The 13,941-nt window shown below is 47.0% G+C and overlaps 43 non-coding genes across 43 annotated transcripts; all 43 read right to left on the bottom strand.

Moving 5' to 3' along the window:
- Positions 1 to 20: 20 nt before the first annotated feature.
- LOC138477894 (5S ribosomal RNA) lies at positions 21 to 139 on the bottom strand. Its single transcript, XR_011271811.1, has one exon. It is a non-coding gene; the product is annotated as a 5S ribosomal RNA (ribosomal RNA).
- A 463-nt stretch (positions 140 to 602) lies between these two features.
- Positions 603 to 721, bottom strand: LOC138476206 (5S ribosomal RNA). Its single transcript, XR_011270278.1, has one exon. It is a non-coding gene; the product is annotated as a 5S ribosomal RNA (ribosomal RNA).
- A 106-nt stretch (positions 722 to 827) lies between these two features.
- LOC138476205 (5S ribosomal RNA) lies at positions 828 to 946 on the bottom strand. Its single transcript, XR_011270277.1, has one exon. It is a non-coding gene; the product is annotated as a 5S ribosomal RNA (ribosomal RNA).
- A 106-nt stretch (positions 947 to 1,052) lies between these two features.
- On the bottom strand, positions 1,053 to 1,171 carry LOC138479054 (5S ribosomal RNA). The gene has a single exon (XR_011272864.1). It is a non-coding gene; the product is annotated as a 5S ribosomal RNA (ribosomal RNA).
- A 106-nt stretch (positions 1,172 to 1,277) lies between these two features.
- LOC138476204 (5S ribosomal RNA) lies at positions 1,278 to 1,396 on the bottom strand. The gene has a single exon (XR_011270276.1). It is a non-coding gene; the product is annotated as a 5S ribosomal RNA (ribosomal RNA).
- A 463-nt stretch (positions 1,397 to 1,859) lies between these two features.
- Positions 1,860 to 1,978, bottom strand: LOC138476202 (5S ribosomal RNA). Its single transcript, XR_011270275.1, has one exon. It is a non-coding gene; the product is annotated as a 5S ribosomal RNA (ribosomal RNA).
- A 106-nt stretch (positions 1,979 to 2,084) lies between these two features.
- On the bottom strand, positions 2,085 to 2,203 carry LOC138478442 (5S ribosomal RNA). The gene has a single exon (XR_011272309.1). It is a non-coding gene; the product is annotated as a 5S ribosomal RNA (ribosomal RNA).
- Positions 2,204 to 2,309: 106 nt separating this feature from the next.
- LOC138479836 (5S ribosomal RNA) lies at positions 2,310 to 2,428 on the bottom strand. Its single transcript, XR_011273574.1, has one exon. It is a non-coding gene; the product is annotated as a 5S ribosomal RNA (ribosomal RNA).
- Positions 2,429 to 2,534: 106 nt separating this feature from the next.
- Positions 2,535 to 2,653, bottom strand: LOC138478091 (5S ribosomal RNA). The gene has a single exon (XR_011271990.1). It is a non-coding gene; the product is annotated as a 5S ribosomal RNA (ribosomal RNA).
- A 106-nt stretch (positions 2,654 to 2,759) lies between these two features.
- On the bottom strand, positions 2,760 to 2,878 carry LOC138478217 (5S ribosomal RNA). The gene has a single exon (XR_011272105.1). It is a non-coding gene; the product is annotated as a 5S ribosomal RNA (ribosomal RNA).
- Positions 2,879 to 2,984: 106 nt separating this feature from the next.
- Positions 2,985 to 3,103, bottom strand: LOC138479835 (5S ribosomal RNA). The gene has a single exon (XR_011273573.1). It is a non-coding gene; the product is annotated as a 5S ribosomal RNA (ribosomal RNA).
- A 106-nt stretch (positions 3,104 to 3,209) lies between these two features.
- On the bottom strand, positions 3,210 to 3,328 carry LOC138478090 (5S ribosomal RNA). The gene has a single exon (XR_011271989.1). It is a non-coding gene; the product is annotated as a 5S ribosomal RNA (ribosomal RNA).
- A 464-nt stretch (positions 3,329 to 3,792) lies between these two features.
- On the bottom strand, positions 3,793 to 3,911 carry LOC138480178 (5S ribosomal RNA). Its single transcript, XR_011273885.1, has one exon. It is a non-coding gene; the product is annotated as a 5S ribosomal RNA (ribosomal RNA).
- A 106-nt stretch (positions 3,912 to 4,017) lies between these two features.
- LOC138476201 (5S ribosomal RNA) lies at positions 4,018 to 4,136 on the bottom strand. Its single transcript, XR_011270274.1, has one exon. It is a non-coding gene; the product is annotated as a 5S ribosomal RNA (ribosomal RNA).
- Positions 4,137 to 4,599: 463 nt separating this feature from the next.
- LOC138476200 (5S ribosomal RNA) lies at positions 4,600 to 4,718 on the bottom strand. Its single transcript, XR_011270273.1, has one exon. It is a non-coding gene; the product is annotated as a 5S ribosomal RNA (ribosomal RNA).
- Positions 4,719 to 4,824: 106 nt separating this feature from the next.
- On the bottom strand, positions 4,825 to 4,943 carry LOC138479687 (5S ribosomal RNA). The gene has a single exon (XR_011273439.1). It is a non-coding gene; the product is annotated as a 5S ribosomal RNA (ribosomal RNA).
- Positions 4,944 to 5,049: 106 nt separating this feature from the next.
- Positions 5,050 to 5,168, bottom strand: LOC138479186 (5S ribosomal RNA). Its single transcript, XR_011272984.1, has one exon. It is a non-coding gene; the product is annotated as a 5S ribosomal RNA (ribosomal RNA).
- Positions 5,169 to 5,632: 464 nt separating this feature from the next.
- Positions 5,633 to 5,751, bottom strand: LOC138476199 (5S ribosomal RNA). Its single transcript, XR_011270272.1, has one exon. It is a non-coding gene; the product is annotated as a 5S ribosomal RNA (ribosomal RNA).
- A 106-nt stretch (positions 5,752 to 5,857) lies between these two features.
- On the bottom strand, positions 5,858 to 5,976 carry LOC138476198 (5S ribosomal RNA). The gene has a single exon (XR_011270271.1). It is a non-coding gene; the product is annotated as a 5S ribosomal RNA (ribosomal RNA).
- Positions 5,977 to 6,082: 106 nt separating this feature from the next.
- Positions 6,083 to 6,201, bottom strand: LOC138479686 (5S ribosomal RNA). The gene has a single exon (XR_011273438.1). It is a non-coding gene; the product is annotated as a 5S ribosomal RNA (ribosomal RNA).
- Positions 6,202 to 6,307: 106 nt separating this feature from the next.
- Positions 6,308 to 6,426, bottom strand: LOC138478441 (5S ribosomal RNA). Its single transcript, XR_011272308.1, has one exon. It is a non-coding gene; the product is annotated as a 5S ribosomal RNA (ribosomal RNA).
- A 463-nt stretch (positions 6,427 to 6,889) lies between these two features.
- LOC138476197 (5S ribosomal RNA) lies at positions 6,890 to 7,008 on the bottom strand. The gene has a single exon (XR_011270270.1). It is a non-coding gene; the product is annotated as a 5S ribosomal RNA (ribosomal RNA).
- A 106-nt stretch (positions 7,009 to 7,114) lies between these two features.
- Positions 7,115 to 7,233, bottom strand: LOC138476195 (5S ribosomal RNA). The gene has a single exon (XR_011270268.1). It is a non-coding gene; the product is annotated as a 5S ribosomal RNA (ribosomal RNA).
- A 106-nt stretch (positions 7,234 to 7,339) lies between these two features.
- Positions 7,340 to 7,458, bottom strand: LOC138476194 (5S ribosomal RNA). Its single transcript, XR_011270267.1, has one exon. It is a non-coding gene; the product is annotated as a 5S ribosomal RNA (ribosomal RNA).
- A 106-nt stretch (positions 7,459 to 7,564) lies between these two features.
- Positions 7,565 to 7,683, bottom strand: LOC138476193 (5S ribosomal RNA). The gene has a single exon (XR_011270266.1). It is a non-coding gene; the product is annotated as a 5S ribosomal RNA (ribosomal RNA).
- Positions 7,684 to 8,146: 463 nt separating this feature from the next.
- LOC138476191 (5S ribosomal RNA) lies at positions 8,147 to 8,265 on the bottom strand. The gene has a single exon (XR_011270265.1). It is a non-coding gene; the product is annotated as a 5S ribosomal RNA (ribosomal RNA).
- A 106-nt stretch (positions 8,266 to 8,371) lies between these two features.
- On the bottom strand, positions 8,372 to 8,490 carry LOC138478440 (5S ribosomal RNA). Its single transcript, XR_011272307.1, has one exon. It is a non-coding gene; the product is annotated as a 5S ribosomal RNA (ribosomal RNA).
- A 106-nt stretch (positions 8,491 to 8,596) lies between these two features.
- Positions 8,597 to 8,715, bottom strand: LOC138473839 (5S ribosomal RNA). The gene has a single exon (XR_011268950.1). It is a non-coding gene; the product is annotated as a 5S ribosomal RNA (ribosomal RNA).
- Positions 8,716 to 8,821: 106 nt separating this feature from the next.
- LOC138478089 (5S ribosomal RNA) lies at positions 8,822 to 8,940 on the bottom strand. The gene has a single exon (XR_011271988.1). It is a non-coding gene; the product is annotated as a 5S ribosomal RNA (ribosomal RNA).
- Positions 8,941 to 9,046: 106 nt separating this feature from the next.
- LOC138476190 (5S ribosomal RNA) lies at positions 9,047 to 9,165 on the bottom strand. The gene has a single exon (XR_011270264.1). It is a non-coding gene; the product is annotated as a 5S ribosomal RNA (ribosomal RNA).
- A 464-nt stretch (positions 9,166 to 9,629) lies between these two features.
- Positions 9,630 to 9,748, bottom strand: LOC138480177 (5S ribosomal RNA). The gene has a single exon (XR_011273884.1). It is a non-coding gene; the product is annotated as a 5S ribosomal RNA (ribosomal RNA).
- Positions 9,749 to 9,854: 106 nt separating this feature from the next.
- On the bottom strand, positions 9,855 to 9,973 carry LOC138480005 (5S ribosomal RNA). The gene has a single exon (XR_011273727.1). It is a non-coding gene; the product is annotated as a 5S ribosomal RNA (ribosomal RNA).
- A 474-nt stretch (positions 9,974 to 10,447) lies between these two features.
- LOC138476189 (5S ribosomal RNA) lies at positions 10,448 to 10,566 on the bottom strand. The gene has a single exon (XR_011270263.1). It is a non-coding gene; the product is annotated as a 5S ribosomal RNA (ribosomal RNA).
- A 106-nt stretch (positions 10,567 to 10,672) lies between these two features.
- On the bottom strand, positions 10,673 to 10,791 carry LOC138479685 (5S ribosomal RNA). The gene has a single exon (XR_011273437.1). It is a non-coding gene; the product is annotated as a 5S ribosomal RNA (ribosomal RNA).
- Positions 10,792 to 10,897: 106 nt separating this feature from the next.
- LOC138479185 (5S ribosomal RNA) lies at positions 10,898 to 11,016 on the bottom strand. Its single transcript, XR_011272983.1, has one exon. It is a non-coding gene; the product is annotated as a 5S ribosomal RNA (ribosomal RNA).
- Positions 11,017 to 11,480: 464 nt separating this feature from the next.
- On the bottom strand, positions 11,481 to 11,599 carry LOC138476188 (5S ribosomal RNA). The gene has a single exon (XR_011270262.1). It is a non-coding gene; the product is annotated as a 5S ribosomal RNA (ribosomal RNA).
- Positions 11,600 to 11,705: 106 nt separating this feature from the next.
- LOC138476187 (5S ribosomal RNA) lies at positions 11,706 to 11,824 on the bottom strand. The gene has a single exon (XR_011270261.1). It is a non-coding gene; the product is annotated as a 5S ribosomal RNA (ribosomal RNA).
- A 106-nt stretch (positions 11,825 to 11,930) lies between these two features.
- LOC138479682 (5S ribosomal RNA) lies at positions 11,931 to 12,049 on the bottom strand. The gene has a single exon (XR_011273435.1). It is a non-coding gene; the product is annotated as a 5S ribosomal RNA (ribosomal RNA).
- Positions 12,050 to 12,155: 106 nt separating this feature from the next.
- LOC138478438 (5S ribosomal RNA) lies at positions 12,156 to 12,274 on the bottom strand. The gene has a single exon (XR_011272306.1). It is a non-coding gene; the product is annotated as a 5S ribosomal RNA (ribosomal RNA).
- Positions 12,275 to 12,737: 463 nt separating this feature from the next.
- Positions 12,738 to 12,856, bottom strand: LOC138476186 (5S ribosomal RNA). Its single transcript, XR_011270260.1, has one exon. It is a non-coding gene; the product is annotated as a 5S ribosomal RNA (ribosomal RNA).
- A 106-nt stretch (positions 12,857 to 12,962) lies between these two features.
- LOC138476185 (5S ribosomal RNA) lies at positions 12,963 to 13,081 on the bottom strand. Its single transcript, XR_011270259.1, has one exon. It is a non-coding gene; the product is annotated as a 5S ribosomal RNA (ribosomal RNA).
- A 106-nt stretch (positions 13,082 to 13,187) lies between these two features.
- On the bottom strand, positions 13,188 to 13,306 carry LOC138476183 (5S ribosomal RNA). Its single transcript, XR_011270257.1, has one exon. It is a non-coding gene; the product is annotated as a 5S ribosomal RNA (ribosomal RNA).
- Positions 13,307 to 13,412: 106 nt separating this feature from the next.
- On the bottom strand, positions 13,413 to 13,531 carry LOC138476182 (5S ribosomal RNA). The gene has a single exon (XR_011270256.1). It is a non-coding gene; the product is annotated as a 5S ribosomal RNA (ribosomal RNA).
- Positions 13,532 to 13,941: the final 410 nt, after the last annotated feature.

The raw sequence follows: 13,941 nt of genomic DNA, 5'->3' as shown, positions 1-13,941 counted from the left end.
CTGAACTTGGAGCACAAAAAAGCCTACAGCACCTGGTATTCCCAGGCAGTCTCCCATCCAGGTACTAACTAGGCCCAACACTGCTTAGCTTCCGAGATCAGACGAGATCGGGCGCATTCAGTGTGGTGTGGCCGTAGGCTCTAGAAATGCTAAGAATATTACTCTTATGCATTTGCATTTAGTAAGCTAAGCCATGCAGCCACTTGCATCATGATACCACGCTCATCGCTCGATCAGGCTCGATCAGGCGAGATATATAAGACTGGTGGGCCCATTCAGGACTCCTATGTCTGGTAGGATAACTTTAATCCATCCATCCTGTTTCTGTTGCAGGGAGGTGGAGAGAACAATCAACACAATAACGGCTTTCTTTCATGCCTCTTGAAGGACTCAATATTCTCTGTACTGCATTACATGTGAAAGTCGATTTATTACCCATGAACACACTACCTGTATGCTAATTATATGTAAATAGGTAGCTCCAGCCCTCATAATGTTGTCCAACATTTCCGCTATAAAACGGGATAAAATTATTTTGGAAACATACCAAATTTGAAAAGTAATTGAGAAGTTGTGCAATTACTAATCATGGAGCACAAAATAGCCTACAGCACCTGGTATTCCCAGGCGGTCTCCCATCCAGGTACTAACTAGGCCCGACACTGCTTAGCTTCCGAGATCAGACGAGATCGGGCGCATTCAGTGTGGTGTGGCCGTAGGCTCAGGGCCTAGTGAGTTTTGTACTTTTAAGCATCTAGTCGGCTAGACCTTGCAGTTTTGAAAGGCAATTGAGAAATGGCTCACTTCCTGAACTTGGAGCACAAAAAAGCCTACAGCACCTGGTATTCCCAGGCGGTCTCCCATCCAGGTACTAACTAGGCCCGACACTGCTTAGCTTCCGAGATCAGACGAGATCGGGCGCATTCAGTGTGGTGTGGCCGTAGGCTCTGGTCCTAGTGAGTTTTGTACTTTTAAGCATCTAGTCGGCTAGACCTTGCAGTTTTGAAAGGCAATTGAGAAATGGCTCACTTCCTGAACTTGGAGCACAAAAAAGCCTACAGCACCTGGTATTCCCAGGCGGTCTCCCATCCAGGTACTAACTAGGCCCGACACTGCTTAGTTTCCGAGATCAGACGAGATCGGGCGCATTCAGTGTGGTGTGGCCGTAGGCTCTGGGCCTAGTGAGTTTTGTACTTTTAAGCATCTAGTCGGCTAGACCTTGCAGTTTTGAAAGGCAATTGAGAAATGGCTCACTTCCTGAACTTGGAGCACAAAAAAGCCTACAGCACCTGGTATTCCCAGGCGGTCTCCCATCCAGGTACTAACTAGGCCCGACACTGCTTAGCTTCCGAGATCAGACGAGATCGGGCGCATTCAGTGTGGTGTGGCCGTAGGCTCTAGAAATGCTAAGAATATTACTCTTATGCATTTGCATTTAGTAAGCTAAGCCATGCAGCCACTTGCAACATGATACCACGCTCATCGCTCGATCAGGCTCGATCAGGCGAGATATATAAGACTGGTGGGCCCATTCAGGACTCCTATGTCTGGTAGGATAACTTTAATCCATCCATCCTGTTTCTGTTGCAGGGAGGTGGAGAGAACAATCAACACAATAACGCCTTTCTTTCATGCCTCTTGAAGGACTCAATATTCTCTGTACTGCATTACATGTGAAAGTCGATTTATTACCCATGAACACACTACCTGTATGCTAATTATATGTAAATAGGTAGCTCCAGCCCTCATAATGTTGTCCAACATTTCCGCTATAAAACGGGATAAAATTATTTTGGAAACATACCAAATTTGAAAAGTAATTGAGAAGTTGCGCAATTACTAATCATGGAGCACAAAATAGCCTACAGCACCTGGTATTCCCAGGCGGTCTCCCATCCAGGTACTAACTAGGCCCGACACTGCTTAGCTTCCGAGATCAGACGAGATCGGGCGCATTCAGTGTGGTGTGGCCGTAGGCTCTGGGCCTAGTGAGTTTTGTACTTTTAAGCATCTAGTCGGCTAGACCTTGCAGTTTTGAAAGGCAATTGAGAAATGGCTCACTTCCTGAACTTGGAGCACAAAAAAGCCTACAGCACCTGGTATTCCCAGGCAGTCTCCCATCCAGGTACTAACTAGGCCCGACACTGCTTAGCTTCCGAGATCAGACGAGATCGGGCGCATTCAGTGTGGTGTGGCCGTAGGCTCAGATCCTAGTGAGTTTTGTACTTTTAAGCATCTAGTCGGCTAGACCTTGCAGTTTTGAAAGGCAATTGAGAAATGGCTCACTTCCTGAACTTGGAGCACAAAAAAGCCTACAGCACCTGGTATTCCCAGGCGGTCTCCCATCCAGGTACTAACTAGGCCCGACACTGCTTAGCTTCTGAGATCAGACGAGATCGGGCACATTCAGTGTGGTGTGGCCGTAGGCTCTGGTCCTAGTGAGTTTTGTACTTTTAAGCATCTAGTCGGCTAGACCTTGCAGTTTTGAAAGGCAATTGAGAAATGGCTCACTTCCTGAACTTGGAGCACAAAAAAGCCTACAGCACCTGGTATTCCCAGGCGGTCTCCCATCCAGGTACTAACTAGGCCCGACACTGCTTAGCTTCCGAGATCAGACGAGATCAGGCGCATTCAGTGTGGTGTGGCCGTAGGCTCTGGGCCTAGTGAGTTTTGTACTTTTAAGCATCTAGTCGGCTAGACCTTGCAGTTTTGAAAGGCAATTGAGAAATGGCTCACTTCCTGAACTTGGAGCACAAAAAAGCCTACAGCACCTGGTATTCCAAGGCGGTCTCCCATCCAGGTACTAACTAGGCCCGACACTGCTTAGCTTCCGAGATCAGACGAGATCGGGCGCATTCAGTGTGGTGTGGCCGTAGGCTCTGGTCCTAGTGAGTTTTGTACTTTTAAGCATCTAGTCGGCTAGACCTTGCAGTTTTGAAAGGCAATTGAGAAATGGCTCACTTCCTGAACTTGGAGCACAAAAAAGCCTACAGCACCTGGTATTCCCAGGCGGTCTCCCATCCAGGTACTAACTAGGCCCGACACTGCTTAGCTTCTGAGATCAGACGAGATCGGGCACATTCAGTGTGGTGTGGCCGTAGGCTCTGGTCCTAGTGAGTTTTGTACTTTTAAGCATCTAGTCGGCTAGACCTTGCAGTTTTGAAAGGCAATTGAGAAATGGCTCACTTCCTGAACTTGGAGCACAAAAAAGCCTACAGCACCTGGTATTCCCAGGCGGTCTCCCATCCAGGTACTAACTAGGCCCGACACTGCTTAGCTTCCGAGATCAGACGAGATCAGGCGCATTCAGTGTGGTGTGGCCGTAGGCTCTAGAAATGCTAAGAATATTACTCTTATGCATTTGCATTTAGTAAGCTAAGCCATGCAGCCACTTGCAACATGATACCACGCTCATCGCTCGATCAGCGCTTGATCAGGCGAGATATATAAGACTGGTGGGCCCATTCAGGACTCCTATGTCTGGTAGGATAACTTTAATCCATCCATCCTGTTTCTGTTGCAGGGAGGTGGAGAGAACAATCAACACAATAACGGCTTTCTTTCATGCCTCTTGAAGGACTCAATATTCTCTGTACTGCATTACATGTGAAAGTCGATTTATTACCCATGAACACACTACCTGTATGCTAATTATATGTAAATAGGTAGCTCCAGCCCTCATAATGTTGTCCAACATTTCCGCTATAAAACGGGATAAAATTATTTTGGAAACATACCAAATTTGAAAAGTAATTGAGAAGTTGCGCAATTACTAATCATGGAGCACAAAATAGCCTACAGCACCTGGTATTCCCAGGCCGTCTCCCATCCAGGTACTAACTAGGCCCGACACTGCTTAGCTTCCGAGATCAGACGAGATCGGGCGCATTCAGTGTGGTGCGGCCGTAGGCTCTGGGCCTAGTGAGTTTTGTACTTTTAAGCATCTAGTCGGCTAGACCTTGCAGTTTTGAAAGGCAATTGAGAAATGGCTCACTTCCTGAACTTGGAGCACAAAAAAGCCTACAGCACCTGGTATTCCCAGGCGGTCTCCCATCCAGGTACTAACTAGGCCCGACACTGCTTAGCTTCCGAGATCAGACGAGATCGGGCGCATTCAGTGTGGTGTGGCCGTAGGCTCTAGAAATGCTAAGAATATTACTCTTATGCATTTGCATTTAGTAAGCTAAGCCATGCAGCCACTTGCAACATGATACCACGCTCATCGCTCGATCAGGCTCGATCAGGCGAGATATATAAGACTGGTGGGCCCATTCAGGACTCCTATGTCTGGTAGGATAACTTTAATCCATCCATCCTGTTTCTGTTGCAGGGAGATGGAGAGAACAATCAACACAATAACGGCTTTCTTTCATGCCTCTTGAAGGACTCAATATTCTCTGTACTGCATTACATGTGAACGTCGATTTATTACCCATGAACACACTACCTGTATGCTAATTATATGTAAATAGGTAGCTCCAGCCCTCATAATGTTGTCCAACATTTCCGCTATAAAACGGGATAAAATTATTTTGGAAACATACCAAATTTGAAAAGTAATTGAGAAGTTGTGCAATTACTAATCATGGAGCACAAAATAGCCTACAGCACCTGGTATTCCCAGGCGGTCTCCCATCCAGGTACTAACTAGGCCCGACACTGCTTAGCTTCCGAGATCAGACGAGATCGGGCGCATTCAGTGTGGTGTGGCCGTAGGCTCTGGTCCTAGTGAGTTTTGTACTTTTAAGCATCTAGTCGGCTAGACCTTGCAGTTTTGAAAGGCAATTGAGAAATGGCTCACTTCCTGAACTTGGAGCACAAAAAAGCCTACAGCACCTGGTATTCCCAGGCCGTCTCCCATCCAGGTACTAACTAGGCCCGACACTGCTTAGCTTCCGAGATCAGACGAGATCGGGCGCATTCAGTGTGGTGTGGCCGTAGGCTCTGGGCCTAGTGAGTTTTGTACTTTTAAGCATCTAGTCGGCTAGACCTTGCAGTTTTGAAAGGCAATTGAGAAATGGCTCACTTCCTGAACTTGGAGCACAAAAAAGCCTACAGCACCTGGTATTCCCAGGCGGTCTCCCATCCAGGTACTAACTAGGCCCGACACTGCTTAGCTTCCGAGATCAGACGAGATCGGGCGCATTCAGTCTGGTGTGGCCGTAGGCTCTAGTAATGCTAAGAATATTACTCTTATGCATTTGCATTTAGTAAGCTAAGCCATGCAGCCACTTGCAACATGATACCACGCTCATCGCTCGATCAGCGCTCGATCAGGCGAGATATATAAGACTGGTGGGCCCATTCAGGACTCCTATGTCTGGTAGGATAACTTTAATCCATCCATCCTGTTTCTGTTGCAGGGAGGTGGAGAGAACAATCAACACAATAACGGCTTTCTTTCATGCCTCTTGAAGGACTCAATATTCTCTGTACTGCATTACATGTGAAAGTCGATTTATTACCCATGAACACACTACCTGTATGCTAATTATATGTAAATAGGTAGCTCCAGCCCTCATAATGTTGTCCAACATTTCCGCTATAAAACGGGATAAAATTATTTTGGAAACATACCAAATTTGAAAAGTAATTGAGAAGTTGTGCAATTACTAATCATGGAGCACAAAATAGCCTACAGCACCTGGTATTCCCAGGCGGTCTCCCATCCAGGTACTAACTAGGCCCGACACTGCTTAGCTTCCGAGATCAGACGAGATCGGGCGCATTCAGTGTGGTGTGGCCGTAGGCTCTGGGCCTAGTGAGTTTTGTACTTTTAAGCATCTAGTCGGCTAGACCTTGCAGTTTTGAAAGGCAATTGAGAAATGGCTCACTTCCTGAACTTGGAGCACAAAAAAGCCTACAGCACCTGGTATTCCCAGGCGGTCTCCCATCCAGGTACTAACTAGGCCCGACACTGCTTAGCTTCCGAGATCAGACGAGATCGGGCGCATTCAGTGTGGTGTGGCCGTAGGCTCTGGTCCTAGTGAGTTTTGTACTTTTAAGCATCTAGTCGGCTAGACCTTGCAGTTTTGAAAGGCAATTGAGAAATGGCTCACTTCCTGAACTTGGAGCACAAAAAAGCCTACAGCACCTGGTATTCCCAGGCCGTCTCCCATCCAGGTACTAACTAGGCCCGACACTGCTTAGCTTCCGAGATCAGACGAGATCGGGCGCATTCAGTGTGGTGTGGCCGTAGGCTCTGGGCCTAGTGAGTTTTGTACTTTTAAGCATCTAGTCGGCTAGACCTTGCAGTTTTGAAAGGCAATTGAGAAATGGCTCACTTCCTGAACTTGGAGCACAAAAAAGCCTACAGCACCTGGTATTCCCAGGCAGTCTCCCATCCAGGTACTAACTAGGCCCGACACTGCTTAGCTTCCGAGATCAGACGAGATCGGGCGCATTCAGTGTGGTGTGGCCGTAGGCTCTAGAAATGCTAAGAATATTACTCTTATGCATTTGCATTTAGTAAGCTAAGCCATGCAGCCACTTGCATCATGATACCACGCTCATCGCTCGATCAGGCTCGATCAGGCGAGATATATAAGACTGGTGGGCCCATTCAGGACTCCTATGTCTGGTAGGATAACTTTAATCCATCCATCCTGTTTCTGTTGCAGGGAGGTGGAGAGAACAATCAACACAATAACGGCTTTCTTTCATGCCTCTTGAAGGACTCAATATTCTCTGTACTGCATTACATGTGAAAGTCGATTTATTACCCATGAACACACTACCTGTATGCTAATTATATGTAAATAGGTAGCTCCAGCCCTCATAATGTTGTCCAACATTTCCGCTATAAAACGGGATAAAATTATTTTGGAAACATACCAAATTTGAAAAGTAATTGAGAAGTTGTGCAATTACTAATCATGGAGCACAAAATAGCCTACAGCACCTGGTATTCCCAGGCGGTCTCCCATCCAGGTACTAACTAGGCCCGACACTGCTTAGCTTCCGAGATCAGACGAGATCGGGCGCATTCAGTGTGGTGTGGCCGTAGGCTCAGGGCCTAGTGAGTTTTGTACTTTTAAGCATCTAGTCGGCTAGACCTTGCAGTTTTGAAAGGCAATTGAGAAATGGCTCACTTCCTGAACTTGGAGCACAAAAAAGCCTACAGCACCTGGTATTCCCAGGCGGTCTCCCATCCAGGTACTAACTAGGCCCGACACTGCTTAGCTTCCGAGATCAGACGAGATCGGGCGCATTCAGTGTGGTGTGGCCGTAGGCTCTGGTCCTAGTGAGTTTTGTACTTTTAAGCATCTAGTCGGCTAGACCTTGCAGTTTTGAAAGGCAATTGAGAAATGGCTCACTTCCTGAACTTGGAGCACAAAAAAGCCTACAGCACCTGGTATTCCCAGGCGGTCTCCCATCCAGGTACTAACTAGGCCCGACACTGCTTAGCTTCCGAGATCAGACGAGATCGGGCGCATTCAGTGTGGTGTGGCCGTAGGCTCTGGGCCTAGTGAGTTTTGTACTTTTAAGCATCTAGTCGGCTAGACCTTGCAGTTTTGAAAGGCAATTGAGAAATGGCTCACTTCCTGAACTTGGAGCACAAAAAAGCCTACAGCACCTGGTATTCCCAGGCGGTCTCCCATCCAGGTACTAACTAGGCCCGACACTGCTTAGCTTCCGAGATCAGACGAGATCGGGCGCATTCAGTGTGGTGTGGCCGTAGGCTCTAGAAATGCTAAGAATATTACTCTTATGCATTTGCATTTAGTAAGCTAAGCCATGCAGCCACTTGCAACATGATACCACGCTCATCGCTCGATCAGGCTCGATCAGGCGAGATATATAAGACTGGTGGGCCCATTCAGGACTCCTATGTCTGGTAGGATAACTTTAATCCATCCATCCTGTTTCTGTTGCAGGGAGGTGGAGAGAACAATCAACACAATAACGCCTTTCTTTCATGCCTCTTGAAGGACTCAATATTCTCTGTACTGCATTACATGTGAAAGTCGATTTATTACCCATGAACACACTACCTGTATGCTAATTATATGTAAATAGGTAGCTCCAGCCCTCATAATGTTGTCCAACATTTCCGCTATAAAACGGGATAAAATTATTTTGGAAACATACCAAATTTGAAAAGTAATTGAGAAGTTGCGCAATTACTAATCATGGAGCACAAAATAGCCTACAGCACCTGGTATTCCCAGGCGGTCTCCCATCCAGGTACTAACTAGGCCCGACACTGCTTAGCTTCCGAGATCAGACGAGATCGGGCGCATTCAGTGTGGTGTGGCCGTAGGCTCTGGGCCTAGTGAGTTTTGTACTTTTAAGCATCTAGTCGGCTAGACCTTGCAGTTTTGAAAGGCAATTGAGAAATGGCTCACTTCCTGAACTTGGAGCACAAAAAAGCCTACAGCACCTGGTATTCCCAGGCAGTCTCCCATCCAGGTACTAACTAGGCCCGACACTGCTTAGCTTCCGAGATCAGACGAGATCGGGCGCATTCAGTGTGGTGTGGCCGTAGGCTCAGATCCTAGTGAGTTTTGTACTTTTAAGCATCTAGTCGGCTAGACCTTGCAGTTTTGAAAGGCAATTGAGAAATGGCTCACTTCCTGAACTTGGAGCACAAAAAAGCCTACAGCACCTGGTATTCCCAGGCGGTCTCCCATCCAGGTACTAACTAGGCCCGACACTGCTTAGCTTCTGCGATCAGACGAGATCGGGCACATTCAGTGTGGTGTGGCCGTAGGCTCTGGTCCTAGTGAGTTTTGTACTTTTAAGCATCTAGTCGGCTAGACCTTGCAGTTTTGAAAGGCAATTGAGAAATGGCTCACTTCCTGAACTTGGAGCACAAAAAAGCCTACAGCACCTGGTATTCCCAGGCGGTCTCCCATCCAGGTACTAACTAGGCCCGACACTGCTTAGCTTCCGAGATCAGACGAGATCAGGCGCATTCAGTGTGGTGTGGCCGTAGGCTCTGGGTCTAGTGAGTTTTGTACTTTTAAGCATCTAGTCGGCTAGACCTTGCAGTTTTGAAAGGCAATTGAGAAATGGCTCACTTCCTGAACTTGGAGCACAAAAAAGCCTACAGCACCTGGTATTCCCAGGCGGTCTCCCATCCAGGTACTAACTAGGCCCGACACTGCTTAGCTTCCGAGATCAGACGAGATCGGGCGCATTCAGTGTGGTGTGGCCGTAGGCTCTAGAAATGCTAAGAATATTACTCTTATGCATTTGCATTTAGTAAGCTAAGCCATGCAGCCACTTGCAACATGATACCACGCTCATCGCTCGATCAGCGCTTGATCAGGCGAGATATATAAGACTGGTGGGCCCATTCAGGACTCCTATGTCTGGTAGGATAACTTTAATCCATCCATCCTGTTTCTGTTGCAGGGAGGTGGAGAGAACAATCAACACAATAACGGCTTTCTTTCATGCCTCTTGAAGGACTCAATATTCTCTGTACTGCATTACATGTGAAAGTCGATTTATTACCCATGAACACACTACCTGTATGCTAATTATATGTAAATAGGTAGCTCCAGCCCTCATAATGTTGTCCAACATTTCCGCTATAAAACGGGATAAAATTATTTTGGAAACATACCAAATTTGAAAAGTAATTGAGAAGTTGCGCAATTACTAATCATGGAGCACAAAATAGCCTACAGCACCTGGTATTCCCAGGCCGTCTCCCATCCAGGTACTAACTAGGCCCGACACTGCTTAGCTTCCGAGATCAGACGAGATCGGGCGCATTCAGTGTGGTGCGGCCGTAGGCTCTGGGCCTAGTGAGTTTTGTACTTTTAAGCATCTAGTCGGCTAGACCTTGCAGTTTTGAAAGGCAATTGAGAAATGGCTCACTTCCTGAACTTGGAGCACAAAAAAGCCTACAGCACCTGGTATTCCCAGGCAGTCTCCCATCCAGGTACTAACTAGGCCTGACACTGCTTAGCTTCCGAGATCAGACGAGATCGGGCGCATTCAGTGTGGTGTGGCCGTAGGCTCTAGAAATGCTAAGAATATTACTCTTATGCATTTGCATTTAGTAAGCTAAGCCATGCAGCCACTTGCAACATGATACCACGCTCATCGCTCGATCAGCGCTCGATCAGGCTCGATCAGGCGAGATATATAAGACTGGTGGGCCCATTCAGGACTCCTATGTCTGGTAGGATAACTTTAATCCATCCATCCTGTTTCTGTTGCAGGGAGATGGAGAGAACAATCAACACAATAACGGCTTTCTTTCATGCCTCTTGAAGGACTCAATATTCTCTGTACTGCATTACATGTGAACGTCGATTTATTACCCATGAACACACTACCTGTATGCTAATTATATGTAAATAGGTAGCTCCAGCCCTCATAATGTTGTCCAACATTTCCGCTATAAAACGGGATAAAATTATTTTGGAAACATACCAAATTTGAAAAGTAATTGAGAAGTTGTGCAATTACTAATCATGGAGCACAAAATAGCCTACAGCACCTGGTATTCCCAGGCGGTCTCCCATCCAGGTACTAACTAGGCCCGACACTGCTTAGCTTCCGAGATCAGACGAGATCGGGCGCATTCAGTGTGGTGTGGCCGTAGGCTCTGGTCCTAGTGAGTTTTGTACTTTTAAGCATCTAGTCGGCTAGACCTTGCAGTTTTGAAAGGCAATTGAGAAATGGCTCACTTCCTGAACTTGGAGCACAAAAAAGCCTACAGCACCTGGTATTCCCAGGCCGTCTCCCATCCAGGTACTAACTAGGCCCGACACTGCTTAGCTTCCGAGATCAGACGAGATCGGGCGCATTCAGTGTGGTGTGGCCGTAGGCTCTGGGCCTAGTGAGTTTTGTACTTTTAAGCATCTAGTCGGCTAGACCTTGCAGTTTTGAAAGGCAATTGAGAAATGGCTCACTTCCTGAACTTGGAGCACAAAAAAGCCTACAGCACCTGGTATTCCCAGGCGGTCTCCCATCCAGGTACTAACTAGGCCCGACACTGCTTAGCTTCCGAGATCAGACGAGATCGGGCGCATTCAGTCTGGTGTGGCCGTAGGCTCTAGTAATGCTAAGAATATTACTCTTATGCATTTGCATTTAGTAAGCTAAGCCATGCAGCCACTTGCAACATGATACCACGCTCATCGCTCGATCAGCGCTCGATCAGGCGAGATATATAAGACTGGTGGGCCCATTCAGGACTCCTATGTCTGGTAGGATAACTTTAATCCATCCATCCTGTTTCTGTTGCAGGGAGGTGGAGAGAACAATCAACACAATAACGGCTTTCTTTCATGCCTCTTGAAGGACTCAATATTCTCTGTACTGCATTACATGTGAAAGTCGATTTATTACCCATGAACACACTACCTGTATGCTAATTATATGTAAATAGGTAGCTCCAGCCCTCATAATGTTGTCCAACATTTCCGCTATAAAACGGGATAAAATTATTTTGAAAACATACCAAATTTGAAAAGTAATTGAGAAGTTGTGCAATTACTAATCATGGAGCACAAAATAGCCTACAGCACCTGGTATTCCCAGGCGGTCTCCCATCCAGGTACTAACTAGGCCCGACACTGCTTAGCTTCCGAGATCAGACGAGATCGGGCGCATTCAGTGTGGTGTGGCCGTAGGCTCTGGGCCTAGTGAGTTTTGTACTTTTAAGCATCTAGTCGGCTAGACCTTGCAGTTTTGAAAGGCAATTGAGAAATGGCTCACTTCCTGAACTTGGAGCACAAAAAAGCCTACAGCACCTGGTATTCCCAGGCGGTCTCCCATCCAGGTACTAACTAGGCCCGACACTGCTTAGCTTCCGAGATCAGACGAGATCGGGCGCATTCAGTGTGGTGTGGCCGTAGGCTCTGGTCCTAGTGAGTTTTGTACTTTTAAGCATCTAGTCGGCTAGACCTTGCAGTTTTGAAAGGCAATTGAGAAATGGCTCACTTCCTGAACTTGGAGCACAAAAAAGCCTACAGCACCTGGTATTCCCAGGCCGTCTCCCATCCAGGTACTAACTAGGCCCGACACTGCTTAGCTTCCGAGATCAGACGAGATCGGGCGCATTCAGTGTGGTGTGGCCGTAGGCTCTGGGCCTAGTGAGTTTTGTACTTTTAAGCATCTAGTCGGCTAGACCTTGCAGTTTTGAAAGGCAATTGAGAAATGGCTCACTTCCTGAACTTGGAGCACAAAAAAGCCTACAGCACCTGGTATTCCCAGGCAGTCTCCCATCCAGGTACTAACTAGGCCCGACACTGCTTAGCTTCCGAGATCAGACGAGATCGGGCGCATTCAGTGTGGTGTGGCCGTAGGCTCTAGAAATGCTAAGAATATTACTCTTATGCATTTGCATTTAGTAAGCTAAGCCATGCAGCCACTTGCATCATGATACCACGCTCATCGCTCGATCAGGCTCGATCAGGCGAGATATATAAGACTGGTGGGCCCATTCAGGACTCCTATGTCTGGTAGGATAACTTTAATCCATCCATCCTGTTTCTGTTGCAGGGAGGTGGAGAGAACAATCAACACAATAACGGCTTTCTTTCATGCCTCTTGAAGGACTCAATATTCTCTGTACTGCATTACATGTGAAAGTCGATTTATTACCCATGAACACACTACCTGTATGCTAATTATATGTAAATAGGTAGCTCCAGCCCTCATAATGTTGTCCAACATTTCCGCTATAAAACGGGATAAAATTATTTTGGAAACATACCAAATTTGAAAAGTAATTGAGAAGTTGTGCAATTACTAATCATGGAGCACAAAATAGCCTACAGCACCTGGTATTCCCAGGCGGTCTCCCATCCAGGTACTAACTAGGCCCGACACTGCTTAGCTTCCGAGATCAGACGAGATCGGGCGCATTCAGTGTGGTGTGGCCGTAGGCTCAGGGCCTAGTGAGTTTTGTACTTTTAAGCATCTAGTCGGCTAGACCTTGCAGTTTTGAAAGGCAATTGAGAAATGGCTCACTTCCTGAACTTGGAGCACAAAAAAGCCTACAGCACCTGGTATTCCCAGGCGGTCTCCCATCCAGGTACTAACTAGGCCCGACACTGCTTAGCTTCCGAGATCAGACGAGATCGGGCGCATTCAGTGTGGTGTGGCCGTAGGCTCTGGTCCTAGTGAGTTTTGTACTTTTAAGCATCTAGTCGGCTAGACCTTGCAGTTTTGAAAGGCAATTGAGAAATGGCTCACTTCCTGAACTTGGAGCACAAAAAAGCCTACAGCACCTGGTATTCCCAGGCGGTCTCCCATCCAGGTACTAACTAGGCCCGACACTGCTTAGCTTCCGAGATCAGACGAGATCGGGCGCATTCAGTGTGGTGTGGCCGTAGGCTCTGGGCCTAGTGAGTTTTGTACTTTTAAGCATCTAGTCGGCTAGACCTTGCAGTTTTGAAAGGCAATTGAGAAATGGCTCACTTCCTGAACTTGGAGCACAAAAAAGCCTACAGCACCTGGTATTCCCAGGCGGTCTCCCATCCAGGTACTAACTAGGCCCGACACTGCTTAGCTTCCGAGATCAGACGAGATCGGGCGCATTCAGTGTGGTGTGGCCGTAGGCTCTAGAAATGCTAAGAATATTACTCTTATGCATTTGCATTTAGTAAGCTAAGCCATGCAGCCACTTGCAACATGATACCACGCTCATCGCTCGATCAGGCTCGATCAGGCGAGATATATAAGACTGGTGGGCCCATTCAGGACTCCTATGTCTGGTAGGATAACTTTAATCCATCCATCCTGTTTCTGTTGCAGGGAGGTGGAGAGAACAATCAACACAATAACGCCTTTCTTTCATGCCTCTTGAAGGACTCAATATTCTCTGTACTGCATTACATGTGAAAGTCGATTTATTACCCATGAACACACTACCTGTATGCTAATTATATGTAAATAGGTAGCTCCAGCCCTCATAATGTTGTCCAACATTTCCGCTATAAAACGGGATAAAATTATTTTGGAAACATACCA

The sequence above is a fragment of the Ambystoma mexicanum genome, chromosome 8, assembly GCF_040938575.1.
Source record: "Ambystoma mexicanum isolate Mex_15411 chromosome 8, UKY_AmexF1_1, whole genome shotgun sequence".
In the NCBI taxonomy this organism is placed as follows: domain Eukaryota; kingdom Metazoa; phylum Chordata; class Amphibia; order Caudata; family Ambystomatidae; genus Ambystoma; species Ambystoma mexicanum.
The sequence above is the reverse complement of the archived record's forward strand: the minus strand, read 5'-3'. Positions and strand labels throughout refer to the sequence as shown.